The 6,159-nt window shown below is 43.9% G+C and overlaps 1 pseudogene; it reads right to left on the bottom strand.

Annotated features, from left to right (window-relative positions):
- Positions 1 to 506: 506 nt before the first annotated feature.
- Positions 507 to 3,830, bottom strand: LOC101779838 (annotated as a pseudogene).
- Positions 3,831 to 6,159: the final 2,329 nt, after the last annotated feature.

The following is a 6,159-nucleotide window of genomic DNA, read 5'->3' as shown; positions in this document are numbered from 1 at the left end:
CAAAAAGCCCACTGCTCTAGCAGTACTGGTTCCCTTACTCTTTTTTCCCCCTCTTTTTGTAGTGAAATTATATTACCACACCCACAGAAGCTTGGTGAGCTCAGAAAGCCCCCCGGCCAGTCATTTAACAATTCATGAGCCAAACAGGCCGAGACAGTCTAGACGAGGAGCTCCACCCAATTCTCGAAGCTGTTTTGAATCTGATCCACCATGTTGGAAGCTGTTGTCATCAAGGCAAAGTGTGCTGTCATGTGGGCAGTTTAGCCGCGGCTCCAACAGGGGTTTGACGATGTTGACCAAAGCTTACATATCCTAGAAGAAGATGACATAAAAGTCTGCATACAACCACATTAAGGCACATGGATGAGCCCATTCGCATCATCAAGACAATCTTGCAATTGCTCCAGAATACGTACGGGAGCAAATTATTAACAGAACTGGATCACTGGCATGAGTCATGGCTACATTGACCCAAAGGAAATGTTGGAATCACTAGCTAAACTGGATCACACGGAATGCTCATTGACCCAAAGGGTGATCTTGTTGGGGTGCTCCACGGCTTCTTTTCTCAGGACATCAATTGTCTCGCGGATGCCCGGACCGTCACTTGTATAGTATTCGGAGCATCGGAACACGACCTTCTCAAGACTGTCGAGATGCTCGATGCCCATGTAGTGGTCTTGACTTGCTGTGCCGGTGTAGAACTTGAACTCAAGATGCTTCAGCTTTGGCATGGCTTCACGCTTGAAGGTGATCACCCGTGGCAGACGACAATCGACGTAGAACGTCTCTAGCTTCAAGAACCCTTCACCAGTGATGGCAACCGGCTCCCGTGGGAGGACCTCGAACCTTAGTTGGAGAGCCTGCCGGTTGGGCATGCATCTGCGTCTTCAGAAACTGGAGGTCTTCGTGCACCAGTTTGCAGAGCCTGATATCTAAGGTGCAGACTTTGCACAAGTCTTGCTTGACCCACTGCGGTACTTTCTTGTGTCTCCCGTCAACTCTAAGTAGCGAAAGTTGTAGAGGTTCATTACTCCAGCCGGAATTACTCATGAGAACAAAGATGGATAGGTCATCCCTGCGCTCTGCTCCAGAAGAGGAGATAACCCAATCTGCGCTGACAGCCTGAGGCAACATCACCACTTCAGAAGATATCTTGTCACCAACAAGCACACTTAACGAGTTTGGAATTTCCCAGTGTAGCTCCCTGACCTTGGTGCCTCTTACGTCCAGGGTGCTGAAATGCTGCAGTTTCCTGATTTCCTTGGGTAATTCTCTAACCCCTGTCCAGCTTACATCCAGATCCTTCAAAAGCTCCAGTTTGGTGATTTCCGTTGGTAGCTCTGTGACCTTTGTGCTACTTATGTTCAGAGACCGCAAATGCTGCAGTTTCCAGACTTCCTTGTGTAATTCTCTCACACCTGTCCAGCTTACATCCAGACTCTTCAAAAGCTCAAGTTTGGTGATTTTCGTTGGTAGCTCTGTGACCTTTGTGCCACTTATTTTTCAGAGTCCTCAAATGCTGCAGTTTGTCGACCTCGGTAGGCAACTCCGTGACACGTGTGCGACTTGCATCCAGAATCTCCAAACGTTGCAGTTTCCAGATTTCGCTAGGTAGTTTCCTGACATTTGCTTTACATGCATCCAGAATCCTCAAATGTTGCGGTTTACAGATTTCCATGGGTAGTTCACCAATATATGTCCATCTGATGTGCAGGATCTCCAGATACTGCAGTCTCCCGATCTCCCGTGGGAGCTTTGTGATCCCTTGAGACCCAGATACCTCAGCAAGATCATCAGCCCACATATATCCACGAGATGACTATAATCACGTAGACCATTACTATTGATTTGTAGCACTCGCAGATTTGCAAACTTGTCCAAGGTCACACCATCCAGTTGTGGCTGGTGACAAACAACAAGGGAGCGATTATGAGATAAATCCTCATCTGGGCAGCGATCCATGCAGTAGAGAAGAAAGACGACGGATCTGTTTGGCATGCCATGAGCCACTGGGGCCATTGTACTGCCTACAGGCAACAAAATTATCTTCCTTTGCTTTGCATACAAGGAAGCCGAGCATTAGAAGGTGGACTCTGTATGTGCTCTCTTCATATACCGGCTGCAACAGATTCCTGGAGACAAGCAGGTCAATGTAAGCTTCTGCTACTTCCTCTTGCGAAACAATCCTTCAGCAGTCCATATTCTGACCAAGCACTCCATTCGAATAGGATAATCAGGAGGGAATACGCCACAGTATAGCAAGCAAGTCCTCAGATGAAGGGGAAGATCGTCAGAATAGAGGCATAAACTCTGGACCAGTGGTTTCATGGATGGAATACTAAGAAACCCACCCAGCAGGTGGCTTACCAAAGTATCCCATTCCCCAGTGTCACCTTGCACGTGGCTCTCTGCCCATGCTGACGACAAACAAATTCCTGCTAGCGGCATCTCAAAGCTCATATGTGCAATCTTAATGGACAACAGCCCATTCGCTGCACTGGCTTCAAGTATGTCTCCCTCGGCCGACTATTGTTAAGTCTCATGTCTGATAGTCTTATAGCGTCAGAAAAACCAAAACTCTGTGCACCTTGTTCAGTTTGACATTTCTCAGCTGTAGTCTTGATAAGGGTTGTCATGATTATTTTACAGCCCTCACTATTCTTGGGAAGAGCCTTTCGAATGATTTCCCACTCTTTCCCATACCAAATGTCATCAATTATGACCAGGTACGACCTATATTAAAAATAAAAAATGCGAAAACACATTAACATTTGGGTTGTCTTGTCTCATCTTACTACTACTAATTGATTGGAATGCTAGTACTCACATGACGTACTAAAAAATAGAAATCCTTGAAATTTAATTCCTAAAGTAAAAAAACATACAACCATCATTTTATTACTAAATTATTCACATCTATTTATACTATAAAGAGCGATGAAATTGAAAACAATTCCCACTCACAATTGTAACCCCTGCCCATCATACAGGGCACACCTATCAGTCAGAAAACAACCGTGGAAGACGACGAATGGTGGGTGAGATTGATTTCGTCGTCCCCCATTGGTCTCCCTAGCCGATTTTCTTTTTCACCGTCGCACTTCCATACCTGCTGGACCCTTGGCCTCCCTGATTCCCGTGCACTCGTTCCTTCACCTTGGCAGAAATTGGATCCCCGCGTGCGTCTCGCCTGCAATCATGCCCTTCCTTCCTAGACGAGCGGAGGCACGTCTGGGGCAAGAAGATGCTCAGTGATATTGTAATCCATAGATTGGATATCTCTTTGTGAAATAATCAATGTCTAGGGCAGGGCACGAGCAGTTCATTTGCATGTTGTCCATTAGATGGCTCAGTGATACTGTAACGTTTTGCAAAGTTTTTCTTCTTACCTGTTATTTTTGTTGCTGTTTTAAGTTTAACCAAGGATTCTTTCTCACATGCTACTGCAGTTCTCAAATGAATCTTCTGTTTATATGAATTTTGAAGGTTTCTTTCTTACAATTAGCTGGAGCAGTCATGTAGTTGTGTTGTAGTTGGAAAGTTTGGAACATCACAGGTGATTCTTTGTTTTGAATATGCAGTTACTATTTTAGCAATGCAATGTGTCCTGAACAAAGTTTGTGACCCATCTTAGCTTGAGCTGGGGCAGCAGAACTTAAGTTGGACAGTGAATGACGATCTCTTGCACGAACGTCAAGCAAAACAAGTAAGCCTGGTCCATCTCTAGGTTATGAAAGCATTGCTGTGTTTTATTTGTTATTCTTATAAATAACAATTTTTTTATAATTCAGTTGTTACCAAGTCAATCCAATGGGCAGAACATCCATGGTTAGTTGGTTACAACATGCTGGAATGCATTCAGATTCATATTTGCTTAGGTTAATTACAACAAAAGCAATTTTATTGATCCATAGGAACCCACCTGGTACTAAAGGGTTACTTTTAGTACCGGGTGGGGGCTCCACCCGGATACTAAAGGCCCTCCAGGGATCCATAATTTGGACACGATACTAATGCTAACATTAGTACCGGGTCCAAATCTAACGGGTCCAAATGTGACGAGAGGTCATTTTTCCAATAGTGGCATCATCATGACTGACATGGTAAAAAAAGTAAGTACTTCCTCCGTCGCAAGTTACTATTCGTTTTGACTTTTCTATGTACATAGCTTTTGTTATGCACCTAGATATATATTATGTTTAGATACATAGCAAAAGTTATGCATCTAGAAAAGCCAAAACGAATAGTAATTTAGGACGGAGGGATTACTTAATATGCCCGTGAGCTACCTAAAAATTAGACAAACCTGTGAAAATGTGTCGTCATCATCAGTTTACTTGCTCGTAATCTGTTCGACCTATGATTTTTCTACGTGTAAGCACTGCACATAGGCACCGGAGGGGGTATTGGAGTAAGAGGTGCTGCGGATCCCGATGCGGCGGACCGGTGAGGCGGTGGAGGTGGCGTCCGTCGTGTTGTTCCCTGCGGCATCCTACATCACCGACCAAGTCATCTGCGTTGATGGTGGTCGTATCATTAGTGCCTGATCGAGAGTTGATTCACCTCTGAATTCCCAAGATACTAGTATCAAATTGCTTTATTCACTACCGGAAACAGTAAATTCGCCGAGTGTAAAACGTGTGCCGAGTGCAATTTTTCGGGCACTCGGCAAACACCGTCTTTGCCGAGTGTACACAATGAGGCACTCGGCGAACATAATGCACTCGGCAAAAAGGCGGTTTGCCGAGTGCCAAAAAACAGGCACTCGGCAAACAACTCCTGGACACTCGGCAAAAAAGACACACTCGGTAAATCAACAGCGCGTGCGTCGCACGTGCGTCGTCCGTTACCAGGTTGGGCCGGCCGTTACACCTTTGCCGAGTGCTTGCCGTTCGACACTCGGCAAAGTGTGGTTCGCCGAGTGCTAACCGCACACACTCGGCACACTCAAAAGTTCGCCGAGTGCCTCGTCTGGACACTCGGCAAACTCAACACATTGCCGAGTGCCGTCCCAGATGCACTCGGCAAAAAAAAAAAAATCCCTCCAACAGCTTCCACACTTTTTCTACTCCCCACGTAGGACATTTGGTTATACATATTAAAAGTTGGTCTATTTTCGGGTCTGTTTGGGATTTTTAATGCTTTGTTTGCATTAATAGGAATTTTTTGATTGAAGTCAAATTTTAACTGCAAGTACTTGAAATAATGGATTGAAATCAGTGAAAAAATCATATTCATATTATGGAGACCGGATTGAGGTCTCAACCAGAAAATGAAGAGAAATTTTGATGATTGTTTTTAAAAAACAGGACCACGAACCTATGGTTCAATGGTTGTTAAATTGTAAAAAAACCAAACGAAATCTGAAAATCACAAGATTTGTCAAGATGTCATTATATTATGTGTGTAGGCTGTGGTAAAAAATTGGGAACATTTCGCCCAATTTCTGACACATGATGCTTAGAAACCGACTAATCTCGTGGAAGGATTCATAGAAGTTAGAAAGGAGCCAATAAGATTTGGTGTCCAAGTGACACTGGAATTAAGAAGTGCCTTCAAATCTTTTTGTATAGGCAACATACAACACAGATTGGTTCATGTCAAAATTTGGAAATTTTTCGGATGCGTTTGATATTTTTTATTGATTAAATGCAATTATAGATTTTTATTAGATATAAATGGAATTTGAGCTATAACTGCATGAAATAATGGAATAATATCGGTAGAAAACTAATTTAACAATTTTTGAGTGATTTTGACACGATTTTGAACAAGTATATTAGAAGTCACTAAAAATACGTTATTTCATGTAACTTTGCCGAGTGCGGCGAGAATGCTAGCGTCGTGGGTTGCAGGTTACGCTTTTGGAGGGGAAATTACCTCGGTTGGTGGTCCTTCTGGCCGTGCCTGCTCTCTCCATCTGCCTTCTTCCTCTTCTCGGGCTATCGCCATGCGGGCTGGTGGTTTGCGAATTGCTATGTCTAGTTACTCCCTACTCTCTACTTCGAGACGTAGCGCCAAGAATATGATCCCATCATAAGAACACTTGAGGGTGAATGCACTTCTACTTGCTGTAGATGAAATTTGCTGCAAAGGATACACTTTACTTGCACTTTATCTGACGCTCTTTTGAGCCAGACTATTCTGTATTTGGGT

Source organism: Setaria italica, chromosome VIII (assembly GCF_000263155.2).
Source record: "Setaria italica strain Yugu1 chromosome VIII, Setaria_italica_v2.0, whole genome shotgun sequence".
In the NCBI taxonomy this organism is placed as follows: Eukaryota; Viridiplantae; Streptophyta; class Magnoliopsida; order Poales; family Poaceae; genus Setaria; species Setaria italica.
Note: the sequence above shows the minus strand (reverse complement) of the source record. Positions and strands in the feature narration are given on the sequence as shown.